At 37.2% G+C, this 19,564-nt stretch overlaps 1 long non-coding RNA gene across 1 annotated transcript in view; it reads left to right on the forward strand.

Moving 5' to 3' along the window:
• Positions 1–19,564, forward strand: part of LOC140561565 (uncharacterized) — a 102,357-nt gene that overhangs the window by 78,820 nt on the left and 3,973 nt on the right. The window lies entirely within an intron of this gene.

The following is a 19,564-nucleotide window of genomic DNA, read 5'->3' on the forward strand; positions in this document are numbered from 1 at the left end:
TTCAGCCATTGTAAATATTTGACTGGACCTCCCTCCATGAGTCCAACCAGTGGAGCAAACAAAACTGTCCGCTCCTGTGGATTGGGAGAGCCACAACTGACTTCATTTGTAAGTTATTATCAAGGTTGATCCTTTTTGCTTACAGCATAGATTGCCACATCAACTTCATGGATGATATCTCATTCATTTGCGTGTTGGATCTAATGGGCAGAGAGGTTGACTAAGAGAGAGTGGTTGTAGTAATAGTAACATGGTGGTTTGTATTAATAGGGGTCTAATGTTAGGAGACTTGTAATAGAAGGCCTGAAGAAGGGAGGATGAAAATAGAGATTTTATGGCTATATATACATGCAGTGCAATTGATTTAGGCAGTTGTGAAGACCAGGATAAATATATTTAGGATAAATTCAAATGACATTCATACAGAAAGTGGTTTTATGTAAATGTGTTCATTAAACCATCTCCATCAAAGCTCTCCTCCTGGGGGTCTAGTATTATTTATAGTTATTATCCAACACCTGGTTTAGTAATCAGTGCTTGATGATGATAAATCAGGTGAGCTGGTGATGGAATTGAACAAATCCATACTTTGGCTCAACTGCTTTCTCCAAAATGAACAATTCTTTTTATTTTCACTGTATTTATGTTTACCTTCATCTGTTGTAGTGTGATCTGGAGCTTTGCAAGGGGAAAGTAAAAAGTGTGCTTAGGTGCCTAAGATCTCTGCACAGTTCTGTTTTTTTCTAAAAATATATATTTTTTGGCCCTTAAAATAAATATTAACTATATAAACTATATAAAGTATTATGTTATTGTAATGTACCCTCAAATCAATCATACTGGTTATTACTGTGTACTGTGCATACCTCAACCTATCACAATTCCAGAGGTGCAAAATCGCAAGGGAAAAGTCATTATCACCTTAGTTTGACTGTCAATAACATTAAATCATTTAAACAGCATATCATTATCCCTGCTAGTTATGCCTAATTAAAATGATGAATATTGGATGCTGCTAGTTGAAATTCTAGAACATTAACTGGCAGAAAACAGATACAGCTCCATAATTCATCAGACCAAATTGAGCAATGGATATATTATTGGAATGCTAGAACAAAATAAATGCTGTATATAAGTCCATCAGCAAATGTTAAAAGTGTTTCTAGTTCTTTGACTTCAATTTCCTAAACATGAAAAAGTGAGGCTTCAGTAGCAGACCATTTGTTGCAGCCTATCCAGTCAAATGCACAGATACTAGATATACTAGAACTAGATATCAGGTCAGAAATTTATTTTACTGTCTGATTTCATGATTGTGTAGTTCCATTACTGATGTAATAAAACATAAAAAAAATCCTAAACAAAATCATTTTAAACTAACCTACCCAAAAAATAATTTTCATTCTTCTGTCTTTCTCCTTTTTTTGCCATTAGCCATACACTTAAAATGTTCCCTTATTTTATTAGTGGCCTGGACTAACCATTATAGGCTAAGTATTTAAAAAGCAACTGCTGTCACTGTTTATGTATGCTTTCATGTCTTTGTTGGCATGAATGTTTACGTTACTGGACCTCGGCAGATATTAGTTAAATACCCAGTCACAGAAACTAGCTAATTACAAACAGCTACCCAAAGTATCTTATCTTATAAAGATAAAAAAATAATAATAATAATCTTGTTTAGGTAAGGTTGGGTCTGCTTATTTATGAAGAGCTTGTCCACAAGTTATATATTAGTAAGATTAAAAACTTCTACAGATTTACAGTGCTCAGTCCCAAGTGATAAAACTGTAATAACTTGTGAACCAGCTGACCACACAACTTCAAACACAGGCACATATAGCCCACTGTATACAGACAGATTTACATTTTAATAAAAATTCTTAGGAAAAAATATAGTACGAGTTAATTCTTGTAATGAGATTACAAAAATTAAAACTATAGTACACCATCATTACATTACTGTAATTGTAACATTACTAATATTGTAGTTAAGGTGTTCCCATAAAAAAAAATGATAAAGACAAACAATGCATTATATTATTGATTCAACAATCCATTTTTAATACACTGCAAGAAGTGTTGCAACCTCCAATGTGCAGAAACCTAATTGCAATAGTAGCACTATGTTGATGTCATGCAGCCCTAATATGAGCCATGCCTTTTGTACTTTTGCCTTTTGTACTTAATTTTAGCTCACCATACGCTAATGTTCTATAGACAACACAAGTTGACGAACATCCCTTTGTTGGATTTCTCTGCCTGTAAGGCTTTTTGCAAGAGGCATATGGTGACTGACATGGAATAATGTTCAGAGTCATTTAGACACCAGTTAAACACTTCTCTACCATTGGTCATCTGTAATTCTTCTAATCAGGAATAACACTGACATATGCTAAATTACCATGTACACTGAAATGTGGCTAGTTAAAAAGAAACAAAACACACACACACACACACACGCACACACACACACACACACACACACTGATGAGCCAGGACAAACTTCTGTAGCCTTAAATACGTAGATACACACTCACATCCCCACACCCCCCCACCAAAATCAGCGGTTACAAATTGGCTTCTTGGCTCTTATGTCTCTTCCGTTAATAATTATTTCTCCTTGTCATCAGCACAAGCACATCGCAGGCTTCCTGCCACAGCTGCACTGATGCCAACCTCTCTCTCGCTCTCTTTCTCTCTTACTCTCTATCTCTCTCTCTGTACCCCTCACCCACCCCAAGCTCCCCACCCCCCGTCTGCCTCTGGAGCTAAAAGCCAATTATTCTCCACAGATCCGCAACACCATTTCCCTGCATCATTCTCTTACAAATTCAGCCTGCGCCAGGAAAATTAAATTCATATTGAACTTGATAAAGGCCAAATTATCAGTATTTTTCCGAATTTCCTCTTTCTCTTTTTTTTTTTTTTTGTCTTCGTTTTTCTTACACTTTCCTGTCCTTTATTGTGGCCTGATTTCCAATTGCCAATTAGAACTTGTTTTGGCACACTAGTTGCAGCACCTGTGTTGGCAGTGTTTGTAAGAATGAAGAGATCAAACATGCACACCCACTCGCACACACACATGCACACACACATGCGCAAACATATTATTGTCCGGGTCATCCATCTCCCCTGCATGGCATCACGAACCAAATTATGTTCCATCAGCTTTGGCTCGCTTTCTGTTCCTGTTCTGCATAACAGTAATCTGGATTGCTCCGGAAGCCAATAGAGCACATTAACGTGTCCAACTGTAGATCAAATACTAAACGTTGAATTATTTCCTTGATTTTTGGACTACTGTATATCATTATTCATTCAGATCCTTGCAAATGCAGTTTTGCCTATTTATTTTTTCTGGTATAGGGTAGTGGGTAACGCCACTACCCTCCACACTACAAATTGGAGGATTCCCAATTTAGGCAAGCACAACATGCCATAAGAACAATGTGTGTTTACTGTACATTATCACATTAGGTTGATGAAGGTAAACTCAGTGTCCTTTTTAACAGTTTAAATGTACAGATACTTGGATTTAACAATATTGAGAGATGGAGGTAATATGACTAAACAAGTAAAAACGAAGATGTCTTTTAAACATAATGTGTTTAAAAGGTAGCACAGATTGCTTGAGGAAAATGTGCAACCATCTGTACAAAAACTAAAACTGAAGCAGAGGTGGACCATGTAACATGACAGTGACCCAAAACATTTTTAATGAATCCAGTAAAGAATGACTCAAATGAAAGAAATGGAGAGTTCTGGAATGTCAGAGCCCAGATCTTAATCCTGATGAGATGCTGTGGGGTGATTTACAACTGGCTATACATGCAAGGAACCTTTACAAGACCTATCTTTAATGGTCTAATATATGCCTGCTACCTATGTTCTCTTACCTCAGCCACCACATCTGTATATCTTAACTTCCTTTTGACATTCCAGAATTCTCCATTTCTTTCATTTGAGTCATTCCTTACTGGATTCTTTAAAAATGTTTTGGGTCACTGTCATATTACATGGTCCACCTGCTTAAGCCCCTTAAAATTTTCATCTTCAAATGGAACTGTTAGGTCTATAAAATAAACCGTCTGTTTGTTTTCCAAGTATAAAATTATATCTGGCCATATTGTAGATTCAGCTATGCAATGTGGAACCTGTAGTTTAGTGCCTACATCTGCCAACATCATTCCAATCCAATGCATCAACCCATTTACCAATATTCATACCCTACACAGCCCCTCACATACAAGCCTAACTGTCCTACTCCCTCAAACAATGGGCATGGTGATAACCACGGAACACTTCTTATAAAATGTACCTGCAATTACATCACCTTAATCGATATATATAGAAAAGAAGGTTTAATATTGATATGTCTATATTTTTTGTTTCTTAAAAAACTAAATATGTATAAATATTTGTTTGTCTAATATAAATAAATGCAGACTGCCCAGGCAAACAGATCAACCAGACAAACATGTCGTTTGCTCAGATGCCTATGACTTTTGCTCAGTATTTACACTATTATATACTCTTTAGTAAGAGAATACCATGTGGTCATTATGTGTGTGTCCTAAAGTGCACTTCTGTAAAGACGTTCTGTGCTGCAGCAGTATGACTGCCCACTGTCCAGATTAAAGTAGCTCTTCCTGGCTAGCTGATGAAGAGCTCACAGGTCAGCTGTAGTGGCACCTCCGGACCCTCTCACGGACGGCCCCTCATGATTGCCTGCGCCACTGAAACACTGCCAGCTATTATCAGCCTCAAATGCATCATGGCAATAGGGGTTGCCATGGCAGCACACGGGCAAGAAGTCTCGCTTTGACGTAAAAAGGGAGGTTCATGCGGACACCCACGGACAGGTCAAGCCAGAAATTGATTTTAACTTGCTGTTAAAGATCTGGAACTCATTAATAAGATGTTTCCTTTAAATTGCTTTTTGGGGTTCCTATAGAGGCAATCACTTGCATGCAGAGGAATGTGCTTTGAGCTGTGGCAATGTGTCCACACCAAGCATTGTTAGACATTCTCCATTCCTTCTCTCGGTGTCATGCAAAAGTTTGGGCACCCCTGTTCAAAAAGATTCTCTTAGTGTGAGTCGTATAGTAAGATCGGTGTATCATTTGTGCTTTGTGCATTTTTAAATGGATGAAAAAAGGAAAAGAGAGCCGTGCAAGTATGGCCACCCTTAGGGGTTGGAGCTCTGAGACCAAACATATTTAATGAACATTGTTCTGGGCTAAAAGTCCTCATCAGCACTCTGCTGAAGTCATTGATGTCCTGTGATTGTGTGTGTGGGGGGGGGTGGTGATATGTTCCGCGAGGGAGGTAAAGTGACTCGAACTAGTAGGCCTTTCTTCTCCATCAGTCATGACCCTCCTAAATTAAAAACACACCTGATTTAAAGCAACACTATGTAGCATGTTTATCTCATTTTTACTGATGTATCCCTAAGGTCTAAGACTCTAATTAGCTTGTATGGGCTATGGCTTGTCCACTCTCACTAATAAAAAAAGCCAGGTCAAATTTCAGGCTTCTCAAACTTTGGCCCAACAGGCAGGCAGTAACTCTGAGAATTAAAAGATACTCACAAAGCAGAATATAGCTAAATGTTTTCTCAGTTGTTAATATAATTAAACATTAATTGGTTAACAGGAATGACGCTGGGCAAGTCTTTCTTGGTCTGAGAGAGCTGTTTGACTGCAACAGACTCAACAGAAAGATTTGCAGACTCTTGAGTGGTGGTGCACTATTCTACTTTGCAGGGGTGTCTGCACAAACATAACTTTAATGGAAAGAGTCATTAAAAAACAAACAAACAAACAAACAAACAAAAAAACATTCCGATATCCTCACCACAAAACACAGAATCAAAGGTCTTTAAAAGAACATTTAAACATGCCCTGATTACTTTTGGAAAAACATCCTGTGGACAGATTAAAGAGTTAAAAAGAAAATACTTCTTTAGAAGAACACCTCTCTGATTGTTTTTGAGATGTTTATTTCGTTTAGTACTGAACACTCATTCTGTACAGTCATACTCTTAAAATGTTCACATTTTTCTCCATCTGTGATTTTCCTAGATTAGCACTGCCACCCTCACAAATGAGGTTCTTCCAGGGTTCTTTCGTAAAGCCAAAGCATATATATATATATATATATATATATATATATATATATATATATATATATATATATAATATATATATATATATATATATATAGAGAGAGAGAGAGAGAGTCAAAAACCACTTCTTTTTTAGTACTTTTTTATTTACAAACATTCTGCCTGTATAAACAAATGATCATTTCATGCATTTCAGTGTAACAACAAGCAACAGAACGCTGATTAATAACTGTTTTTCTTATGAAGTCTGGAGCAAGAAACTTGATATTCTGATAACACTGCCTTTTTTACACAGTCTAATCAGAACCTGCCCAATGTAAACACCCAGCAATGAAAAAAAAAACACTTTTTATTGTCCCATAACAGCTGAATTTGCTCTTCATTTAGTGTACAAAGATTCATTTGCATACTTAGAATCACATACAATTATACTACACATAATTGCACGTAAACGCTACATGCTTACTGTACACACTTGCATGCTCATGTAGCCTACTTGTGTGCAATTGCATAATTCACCACACCGCATCGCATTTCACCCCTTTTTATGATTAATTATTGGGTGTACTCGCATGTCTGGCATGGCCTTATAACTTGAACATTATGTGCTCACTTTAATATAACTAGGAGCAGGATTCATGGATCAGAGAGATGGTGAACTTTAAGCAGCATCAATCTTATTCTCCAGTGGCCTCTTCTGATCGGACGTGCATAAATTCTGCTTTTAGAGCTTTCAGCACTTAACATTTACATTTTTCTTCACCGTCCTTAGAACACAGTTTCTGCTGGGGTTTTCAGTGGGATTCGGTTTAAATATGCTATAAGCATATAAATCATATGGCCTTGCTGCGCTTATTTTTCATGTGCGTCATAGTACCACTTCTGAATCAGTGTCATAGTGGTCTCAATACGCCCTTACACTCTTGGAAGTAAGATTGTTACATGCTAAATGATTTTGACTTGGACGTACAGCTTTAGAATACAACCAGGTGCCACTCTATATTAACCCTCCTGTTATGTTGTGGGTCAAACTGGGTCAAAGTTTAAAAATGCAGGCTGCCACTTTGGGTGGTCCTCTTAAAGAAAATGCATTCTGTTTACAAATGTGTTAAATGCGCACATGATTTGTCCCTGACCACCTTCGAATCCTATCGTAATCTGATCACAATGCGCCTTGGGGGTGTTTACATGTGGCTTCTGAAATCTGAACGTGATCTGATCAACAAAAACACATGTTAATGCTAAGTGTATTTGACCCAGGAATATTATTGCTGTTCTTTGCAGTTGGACATAACAGGAGGGCTAAATGTATTTAATAACTGTGTAGGGACACATTAATAATCCCGTCAACTACAGTATAACTTCTAGTATTCATGGTCAGTGGATTACAGTAACCGTTTGTGAACATGCTTTTGACTCATGTAATTAAACAAGTGTATCTCAACAGCAGCAAATTCTCTCAAGAGATATATCCATGTGTAATAAAACTGGGATACTTGAGTTTATGTAAATTGTTATGTTTCTGTAGCTTTTGAGATACTTGTGTAATTATTAGTCAAAACTGAAGTTGTGACATATGTAATTACATAAGCTGAACTATAGCAATGCCTGTGCAATGCAAATGTATATTTGTGATTAACTCATCTCTAGTAGTTACACTGTTATTACATGGGTTGCAATGTGTAATTGCTATTGTTAGTAACACAATGTAAAGCTGTAATTGGTAAAATAACATTATTTATTTGACTTTCAGGAGGTTAATTACACTTGCACATCTCATTTTCTATTGGATTTACTAACTCATTTACATTTACTATCTTCTATTGGATAGTCATCCACTGAAAGGTTCAGGAAACCAGAGGTCTGTTTAATGGCAAAACTCCTACAAAACTATTGGCATTTGGTCTTGGTCTATATATATATATATACATAAATAGCAAAAGCTATTTATCCTTAATGTCGTACAAAAAACATGCATGTCTATTTTTTGACAATGTACATCTGGCAGTTTACATTGTGTCACAATTTCTGATGAATGGATCAATAGAAATGCTTAAAAATAACCTGGAATAAAATATTTTTACCTTGACTACCAGTGAAAGTTGGAACGTTTTTTTTTTTTCTTTCCTGTAAAGTTGCCATTTTGGAGATGCAAGGTTTTTGAGTGATAGCCTTGGTAAACATGTGCACACACACATACCCAAACACACACATACATGGCTGAGGCACTGGCCATCTGCTGTGGTGTTTCTGCAAGGATGAGGATGCCTTCAGCGCAGCCCTGGCATCTGGCATAAGTTCGGATCATGTCAAAACAGTGTGTACCTTCTGAGGAGCAACAGGACTTCAGGCAGGCACTCACTGAGTGGTGTAAGGAGGATGAGCGCTATAAGGAGGACAAGAGGACAGAGAACTTTCCAGGAACACTCTGACCTGTGCAGACATTCTGGTCAGAAAGGAACTAGTACTGGAAAATGAAATGTGTGGGTTTTACTGGCTTTACTGTTAGTTTGACTTTAGCACTTAAGTTTATTCAGTTTCTCCTGATGTTCTGGTTTGCCTGCATTGCAGTCATTGCAGCCATGTCTTTTGCAGAGCTTTTGATTGGCTCGAGTCATTTGCAAGCTGATTTGTGCATATATGCATTAAAAAAAAACACACGACTAATTCACTGCAGTGAAATTGATCATTTATCGAACACCAAACATGCACACACATGATTTTCACACGTCAACTCGCACTTCCCCTGTTTCTTGAGACGAGGTGTTCTGAATAACCCCAACAGCAATTTTCCTCCGCCCTCATTTGCATATAAACATTTTTCTTGCCCTTCCATAAATTGGCTTAGACACTTGCTTCAGCAGAAATTTTAAATATGTTGGGCACATTAAAGATTAGTGCTAAAAGTCCTCATCAGCACTCTCGTGGAAGGCCTGTATTTGTGTGTGTGTGTGTGCAGAGTGAAAGTTCAAATGGTGGTAATACATTCTGCGAGGGAGGAAAAGTGACTCAGTCTGGTAGGCCTTTCTTCTCCATCAGTCACGGCCTACCTAAAATCTGGCTTGACATATAATCTAAAACACACTTGCTTTAAAGCAACACTATGTAGCATTTTTACCTCAAACTCATCATTGTGATGCTCCATTGACCTGTCAGAGAGAATAGCATCTCTATCGCTGCTCTTGGTTTAGCACACTGCTAACTGCACTAATACATTGATGCTACCGTAGTGAATATATACTGTAACCTGTCTTCCCCCAGTATAAATTGATGAGAACTCCCACCTGCCCATATAAGATCACATTAGTGTGTTTTTTTCTCTTTGCAATTTCTTCTGGACGGTTTTCTCAGGATGATCGTAACAATGGCCTGTCCCACAACCAGCCATCAACAGCCCTTGGTGAAATAAATGGCTTTAATAAGACACATGATTCCCATTCTAGTTAAGTTATTTGTGATTCCAAGCCCGGGCATACATTATCAACGTCTCATAGTGACCCATAAATGTGCTTGCGTTGATAATGCATGTTTATGCATGTGTGTACACATTATAATGAGTTTCAGGCAATTTCATAGACTTTGGAGACTTGCATGTTAATGCAGTTATTAAGCTTTAAGCTTCAGATGTTTTGTGGATCACTGTTGCCATCATATCTAAACCTAAGCCAAAAACAAATCATCAAAAATGAAGTATGAATGAACGCATTTAACCCGTATTCAGCAATTCTGAATAACACTGGTTTGGCACAAATGCCTGTATACCAAAATGAACAACTTTATTTTCATTCATAACACCACAATATAAGGAAGTTGTAGTTAAGCTCATCATTTACTATACTTTGTTTTACAGAATACCAATTAATTTGTAATGAAAAACACAAAAAAACAAAGACCCAATGTCCAGTCAAGATACAGGGACTCTATATAGCATATAGAGTCCAATTGGTATTGGTATTGATGATGATGATGATGATGGTGATCATAATAATAATAATAATAATAATAATAATAATAATAATAACCTACTTGTCTATTAAATACCTAATCACTAATGTGCTAATTTTGGTATTGGAGCTAACAAGTGTGCCCACACTACATAGCCTACCAAAGAAATTGGAAATTGGAAAATGTCCAGTGTCAAAGGTTGATTACATTTTTCAAGTGGTGTATTTTTGTGAAATATGTGAGTATATTCTTAAATAAATATGTGCATAAATGAATTGGTTCTTACTGTTCTCCTTCACATCAGCATTGGTGCACAGACTATGATCTCTACCACTTTCAAGTTTGAATGTCAATCTTCTATATACACACTTTTTCAAGATGCCCTTATCGTAGCACAGCTGTTAAGAAAGGGGTAGGACATTCTTTGGCAAGGCAAGTTTATTTGTATAGCACCTTGCAGACAACAGTGGCAATCAAAAAAGCGCTTTCCATAACCACAGAAAAATACAAAGACATAAAGAATACGAAAAGCATTAAACAAAACTGTAAAAATAAACAAGAATTATTCAACAAGTACTGGATAGCAGTTGTAATTAAACAAAATTGCACTTCAGAGTGAGACCAAGCTCTAAGTTGTTACTCAAGCCTTGGGATACACGTGCTGGCAACATTTTCAAACCTCCAGGATGAAGCTTGGGAAAACATATAGATCATTTGCAGCAGCCTAAGTGTGGGAAGAGCAACACAGTTGGCACAGTTAGTCACCCGTTGAATAGCAGCTGTAACTGACTAAAATCTTACTTTGAGGCAATACCAACCTCTAAGCTGTGGATCAATCCTTGGAAAATCTGTGTCTATAGGGAGTCAATAGAGCTTAGGAGAACAAAAGCATAATTAAAAGAACATAAAGCTGCAGCTTAAACTTAAAATGCAGTAAAAGATAAAAGTATATTAAGTAAAGATAAAGTGCTATAAAAAAATAAAAATACAAAGCATGTTATAGAGCTCGATCCCAGGCACATGGACAGAGAGGTGTTTCACCTGGATTTCAAAATCACTTAATTTGGGGCACATCTAAGGTCTTTTGGACATTTGTTCCAGTTGTAAGCAGTGTAGAAGCTAAATGCTGCTTTTACATGTTTAGTCTGGACTCTTAGTCTGGTTTTACTAGCTGATCCATGTATCTAAGAGACCTTCTTGGTTTGTATTCAACATTTCTGAGATGTGTTCTCTGTGATTAATAGACTAGTGGTAGCACTTTCAAATCTATTCTGTACTTAACTGGAAGCCAGTGCAAAGATTTGAGAACTGGAGTAATGTACTCTGTTCTCCTTTGAATGTGTCTGTACAGAAAAGCCAGCCCTCTTCCACTATCTGAAAGAAGGAGCACATTGAGTAAACCACTGTGCTCTCAAGATATTTCTTTTATAAACAATAAGTGCTACGCCACGGCTTTGTAAACCACTCTCCACACAATCACAACTCATGCTCCTACAAAATTTGCTAAATTTTTGGCATTCGCTTCATCATCTCCCATATGGCACAGTCCTGCGCTAATGGCAGAAGGTCAACTATTGCCAAACTCAGAGTGGTTTGCCAGAGGGATACATACATGACCTTTATAATGAAAATGGCTTGCTCTTATTCCAGACTCTCATGCTGGCTTTCTCTTTCCATGCTTATTCACTTATTTATTTACATATTTATTTATTGGGTACAAACAATTCAGGACACTTTACAAGTATATTAAACGCATGTGCTGTTTAAATGTATAAATAATTTGCTTTGTCCACTTAAGTAGAATGCATGTACCTTTTATTAATCTGGATTTACCTCCCTTCCCACCCCTTTGTCTAAGGAATGTAATGTATAACATTATAATATAAATTATACCATATAAAGGGGTCTATGTAAAAAATGCCTGAAATTCCTAAACAATTAATGCAAAATTTTTATTTAAAGCTGAAAGTCTACAGTTCAGTCACATCTGATTTGAGCTTCATTTCAAATCAATTTACCAAAATTGTGTGACTGTCCAAATACTTATGGACCTGACTGTATATAGCACTTTGTGACAGTGTTAGGTGTCACATTTATTACACAACAGCAGTGCCAGTGTGGAGACTTGTTCCAGGTGTACCTTTAATTGGTGATAAACAAGGACTGCAGAGCATCTGCTCAGGCTCTCTGCATAAACGCAATGTAGGTAACTACACCTTTGCTGTGGAACAGTGAAGAGGTCTGACAGTCACTGGCTATTGCAATATATATAATTCTATAAACAGTAAGTTCAATTATTCTCTGTGTAAACAGAGTGCATGATATCCATTAACTGTTTGTCTGAAGTTTGAATACAGCCATTCTTTGCTTGTGGGTTTGTGTGTAAATGCCTTTTTTGCTGCATAAATAGATCAAAACCAGGAAATATATAAGATATTGTACAGGTTGGTATTTTATGAAAGTATATAGCTAATGTTAATTGACACTTATTGCAAGTCTATCTTTGCTAACAATATTGAACATGCAGCTCACCAGTAATCATGTACCTGTCACATTATCAGAATAATGCTGCTTTTATGACCACCTCGGATTTCTGTTTAAGTGTTTTTTGTCAGAAACAACATAAACACCCTGTCATACCTGTCAACAACACATATCTCCAATTACTGCAAACAAAACTAACAAAGAGCAATGTATGAGCATTGGGTGAGCGAAAATTTATCCAGTTAGAAGTATCAGAAGCATGTACTGCTTATTTTATGTGTGTTGCTGCTAAATTACACATATCCACATTTAACACACAACGCATTTAAAATACTATAATATTAACCCCTTAACGCATAAAGGCTTTTTACACACTAATGTGTATTATTCAGTAACTACAGGAACTTCTGTACAAACTGATGGGGCTAACACTAATAACATATCTGGCCTGCCAGCACGCTATATGCTGTTTAAGCATGTTTAATATTGCTGTTCAATATTATCATAATTGTTTGCTGACACACCTACCAACTTTGAAAGATAAGGCTAATCAAAAATCCAAGTTTCCCCATTAGTAGAAATCCCTACTTCAACTTCCAACATGACTTGAAGGCACCATGACTCCAATGACAAACAACCACTGTAAACAAAAGGCAATAATAAAAAGGCTTAAAATGTCACTCTTAAGTTATGGTGGTCTGTATTTTACAGTATTTTACATTATACAAACTTTAATATTTTATAACTGTTGGTAAGCTTAATTCAAAGTCACCAATTTCCAGAATGCATCTCGCCCAGTGTGGTTGATGGTCTGCATTGATTTAGTTCTGAATAATTGAATTACAGTGCACTTCAGCCATACCTTTGTGAATTGTATCTACATGGTAGAGCAAAATTCCCACTGTAGACTTTAGAATGGCCTAGTCAAGCTTCAGTGTACATCCAGCTGCCCCATGCTTTAGCCTGTTTGAAACACATGGATGAACGGCTTATAGCACTGACCCAGGGCTAGGAGAGAGAAGGAATAAGAAAAGTAGTTGGAGGAGGATGGAGGTGGGAAAATTGAAAGATGAGAAACAAGAGACTGAAGAAAGAGAAAGAAGTGGACTTGAACAGAAGTGAAATGTGGGTTGCTAGACTGCAACTGGCTTTAATTGGCCTTGGGTTCCTTCCATAGTCCACTGGTGACTTGTAAATCTAATCCTCACAGACTTCACACAGAGACACTAACACACACTCAGACAATTTAGAAGGTTTGTGCGATTTTGATGTGGGTCAGTGGGAATGCTACTGGTGGTTTGTGAGATAAGTATGTATGTTATCTCACTGCTACCCATCAAACAGCAAGATCCCCAGTGTTCATTTGTGTCCAGCTGGACTCAAATTATCACTGTAGGCGTTAATTCGACACTGTAGGCATTTAATCAGCACTGGGGAGTTTGCTGTGTGTTTACACTTAATTGCTGTCGCAGCAACACCTTTTTTATAGGAGAGGGGAAAACATTCTAAATGTTTAATGTACCTTAATGTAACTTTGTAAGACTGTAAGACTCTGCAAGATGTGTGCCAAGATGTTTAGGACCATTTCAGCTCGTTGATTCATCATGAAAATAAATATAATAATAAAAATATACATGTTTTTGTTAAATGTGTACAAAAGTGAAATCCTAATAACACTCAGAATCAAACTAATCACATTCAGAAGTGAGCGAAGCTTGTAGAACTGGCCTATCTTGACCAAGCACATTCTTTTGGAGCAACTGTTGTGGGGTTGGAAAATCTACAGAATATTGGCAAAAATCCCATTTGATCAAGTGAAGTATAGCACACAATTCAGAGTCTGCTAGCAAATGATAATGCAAAATTGAACATTATATAGACAAAAATATTGGGACACCTGCTCATTAATTGTTTCTTCTGAAATCAAGGGTTTTAAAAATGAGTTTATCCTGCTTTTGTTGAAGTAACTATTTCTACTGTCCAGGAAAGGCTTTCTACTTGATTTTGGAGCATTGCTGTGAGGATTTCATTGCATTCAGTAACAAGAGTTTTAGTAGGGCCAAGATGTTGGATGATCACCCCCACACACCTTATTTTCAACTTCCCAACTGATCCTTAAAGTATTCCAGAGAACACAGTTCTATACAATGCTCTACAGCTCAATGCTGGGGTGCTTTTTACCTCTTTAGCCCACTCCTGATTTTGATCATGGTGCCAAAAGATTCATGGAGCCCATCTTTCCTATTCTATTGGCGGTTCATCTCTACGGGAACTAGACAAGCTGTGTCAGCAGTGAGTGCAACTTAAAGTAGCTGAAAGCTTTTATTACAAGGGGTGTTCACAGACATTTGGACTTATTGTGTATCTCCAGTTTTGCCATTTCTCTTTTTTTGACATGATTTGAACCTGGTGGTTCTTTAGATTGTTTTAAAATATCATGATGAACGGACCAATAAAATGTTTCAAATTACTTCTATTAAAAGTTAAGATTTTTCACTTCTCCTGTAGTTGCCAATTGTTGCATTTTGGTTTTGCTTAACTACAACAACATAGTCCTGATTGATACTACATGATCCAGATTGTCCAATCACACAACAGTTGCTACAATAGAGTGCATTTGTGGGCGGAGCATAGATATGTCAGCTGAACCTCATAATGTATAGTTACTTGGTAAGAGATTTTGAGCCGATGGCTTTTACACTGTGGATGAATGGATTTGATAGATGGACAGATGGATGGATGGATGCTGTAGCGTCGTGTCACAGGAGTTGAGAGGAGTCTCATGCCAACATTGCTCTCCTTCGTGGAGGAGGAAATATGGGCTGTTTTATCACTCTCTATCGCACAGATGGGATCTTTTAATTTTCTCTGTATGAAGTAACAGTGGTGATTCTCCGTATGGTAGTTTTTTGTGGTTGCATTTTCCACGTTCCTTCCTTTGTCTGAATGCGTTTGTGTGTCAGAAAGAGAGAGGGAAGTGGCCTCTCACAGCTGCCTGCTAATCAACATCCAAGGGTTTTTTTAGAAAGCTGTTGAGTAAGGGATTCTGGTGCTGTAATACTGTCATTTGTTCCTTTATATGACAGTAAGAGAAGATGTGCAAGATAAACCACTATATATAATTTATGTATTTAATGTCATATTCATTCATTACAGTTAACTTCACAGTCATTGTCGGTGGTAACAGCACTGTTTCTCATCCATAATAGCAGAGAAATGGCAAATGTTGAAAATGCAGATAAACATGGTGCAGCAACAATATTGTGATACTTCATTGGTGTTTTTAAGTAGAAAATAGATCATTTATGATATTTTATATTATATTATATTTACATTCTATTATATTTTCACATTTTTACATGAAAACAAATAGAAAAAGCATGAAGCTGTAGATGTAAAATTAATAATGCATTAAATGTGCCATGAGAGAACAAAATGTACATGTTCACTAACATCATGTCCCCTTTTGTTGATAATTTCCTTATTGCTCACAGACAGAGGACCTGATATTGTCTTAAAGAATTCTCTGCTACAGAAAATAATGCATAGGTCCTGCAGTGGAAGCACAGCATCCAGGTTCTGCTGCAGCAAAGCATCCCCAAACAATTACACTACCACCAGCATGCTTAACAGGTGTATTACATTATTTGCTTTGTGACGAAACGATAAATGAGCAGGTGTCCTTTTGTCCATCTATGTACTATAACAATTCACTATGGACTGGTGAATTGAACTAAACTAAGGTTAAAAAAATGAAAAGCAGACAATTAGGCTTTTAATTTAATACATAAATAATACGGATCTTTAAATCAGATACTATGAGTCAAGACGTTCTGAGTAATCATGAGAACAGTGGTGCTGCTTGAATAACACAGCCCAGTGTGTCATTGTACTCTTCTGTTCCTCCTTTTCTTCTATTTGAAATGAATCAGTCTTTCGAATGCAAAGCTTCTGGTCAAGAGAGAGAGAGAGATTAATTGTGGCTGTTTTATTAATCATGTTCAATTTCAGATCTCTCCCCAAGGGAAGGTAGGACTGCAGCCCTCCTGATGTGGGAATGTTTTATTTTTTTGCTTTTGTTACAAGATTCAATTAAATGGATCAGGTCACATTTATTTATCACACAGATGATGATGACAGTGATTATTGAAACCGTCTCATCAGAAATAGAGAATAGAGAACACAAGTACTGATGATGCAATTAAATATATTGACTCCAATAACTGCTGGCCTGATTAATGACCTCTTTATTATTATGAATGAATAAATAGTTGGATAAAGTATTACTATGTATTATGAATATAAGTAAGTGTACAAGAACTACAAAAGCAGATTAGAATATTTATACTGTATATAAATAGCATTTGACTAATGCACCAATCACTGGTTTTATTTCTAAATTGTTACAATATTAAAAAAAAATGCTTTTATGCTATCATCAGGGATAGTTAACCAAATAAATAACAATTAAACAATACAAAATAGGAGTTTATAGTTTATAGTCTATAGTGTTTTATTTTAAACAGCAGTTCCAACACTAAATAGCTGATTACTCTTTATCATCATCATCATCATCATCATCATCATCATCATCATCATCCTCCGCATCATCATTATTATTATTATCATTCTTATTATCATTCTTATTATCATTCTTATTATCATTTATTGTTGTAGACCATTATGAATAGGAAGTTAAACAGTCTTGATAATATGAGATGTTCTTCGTCTTTAAAGCAGGCAGCTAAAGACCAACCCTACACTGTTAAAAGTATAAGATCTTAAGGTGCTTTGAGGAACCTTTACACTACCTTATTTTAAAAGTTCCCTAAATATGTTCCTCCACAGTTTCAAATTGAGGAACCTCAAGGATCTTTTAATGTAAACAGTGTAGACCACCACACTGGAAGATGTATCTTGGAACCATATGAGGATACACACTTAAAAATTAGGATGCTACAAAAGGTTCCTTAAGCTATGCCATTGAAAAAGCACTTCATAAAGAACCAAGTGTGTAATACAGATGGTTGAGTGTGAAAAACCATTCAATTAGGAAAGAAGCTTTACATCAAGTGAAGGTGCTAGGCTGGGAGAGTCCAGTTGGCAGCCAAAGTGCATGCTGGAGGTACAGTTTCTGGTGTACAGAAAGCAAAAAGAGAGTGCGGAGAGTGCACACACTCTTGTGGAGCAGCTGCTGAACTGTTAGCGAGGTGGTCTGAGAGACGGGACCCAGGTGTGCAAACTCCCTCCTGTTTGTCCAGAAATTGTACTTTTATTTACAGAACAGGGCTGCCCATGTCCACAGACATCACGCTGATTCTACAGAGTCCAGACAGAGCAGGGAAAAGTCGAGACCCTGTGTTTACAAGAAAACACAATAAATCATAATCATACTCTTTTAATGAACTGACATGCTTGAGTGGTGTTCTTGGAAAGCTATTTCAGTTGTAATTAGTACAGTTATTTCTAGAATATGACAGAAGGGTTAAATAAAAGAGAATAATGCTTGTTTGCATAAAGCTACAAGTGGCAGTTTGATAAATATTGAAAAGGAAAGAACACTGCCTTACACTGAAAAATGTAATGCATTGAATTTACTCCATTCAAATGAGTACAGTATTTCCACATGAATGAAATATGTTAACGCTAACTGTTGCCGAACATAAGCACGCAGTAAAAAGATATTTAGGTATGTAGTCAGTCATATCAAAACTTGATCATTAGTCTACGTAGTAATGTTGTTTGTTTGTTTGAAATCTAAGGTGAGGCTGGGGTGGACAAGGTGGATTCAGCTAGTGTACAAAACAAAATATTATTATTAATAAAAAGTATTATAATTGTGGAAAGGAAAAACGCAATACATTCAAATATGGAAATCTTTAACAATTACTTTGACATGGTTTTCAGTTCAAGTCCCAGCTGCAAATTCAATGACAAGACAACCATATTTACCATTTGTGTTGGACACATGCCTTTAACCCATCCATGCAGTGAACACACACATACAAACTAGTGCTCAAACACAAACAATGACAAAGCAGCCTTTACTACAGCACCCGGGGAGCAGAGAGGGTGAAGCGGCAGTGGCAGCTTGCTGAGCCCTCATATCAAACCCTCAACCATGTCATCAATAGCCCAGCGCTTTAACCATTGAGCCACCACTGCCATGCCTACATGCCACTGCAGTCTTTACATGAATCAGACTGTATTAGAAGTCGCTCTCTTTAAATCAGTGAGCGATGACGAGATGTCTCTTGGATGAGAAGGTCTGTTTCCAAAGTTGGCCACACTTTAGCCAGAGTTTAGTTATCACTGGAGTACATCCAGCCTACGATATCACAAGCAAGCCAAGCACACATCTAACACCAACAGCGTTAGACCTGGTAATATGCGACAGACCACACTCCACAGTGCTTGGCAGAAAACAATAGACACATCGACCTCCAGCAAATGAACGGATAGCCACAGCATGCTGTTACATAGTGGAGGACGAAGCCGAAACATCTGCCCAGCACAATTCGGATTGCATCCAACGACTCAGCTTAGCCCCGCAGGTAACCCCCTCCTGCTCCCTGTCTCTCTCTTTCTCTGGCTGCTAACATAGGTGAGGCTTGACATATTTTGGCTATTTTCAATGCTGATGTGCTACATAGTGCTAAAGTAGATTACCTTGTAGCAGTGCTTTCAGCTGAGCTGCTGAGATGAAGGATATACTGTGTATACACACACACACACACACACACACACACAGAGTTTCTGAGGTTCAGCAACCTGACCTTGTTTAATATCTTCTTTTGTGAATACAACAATCAGCGCTTCCTCCATGTTGGCTCAGAGACAGTACAGAGGGCATCATAGGTCATGCAGCCAGAACAGCAGCGCTGTAGGTCAGGGATGTGAATTTGCATGTATAAGCCCACCAAAGATGACACGGAAGTTTGCAGACGAAATGGAACTCATGTATGTGAAATTTGTATGATTGTCATTGAAATGCATGGTGTATCG

The sequence above is a fragment of the Salminus brasiliensis genome, chromosome 9 (assembly GCF_030463535.1).
Source record: "Salminus brasiliensis chromosome 9, fSalBra1.hap2, whole genome shotgun sequence".
NCBI lineage: Eukaryota > Metazoa > Chordata > Actinopteri > Characiformes > Bryconidae > Salminus > Salminus brasiliensis.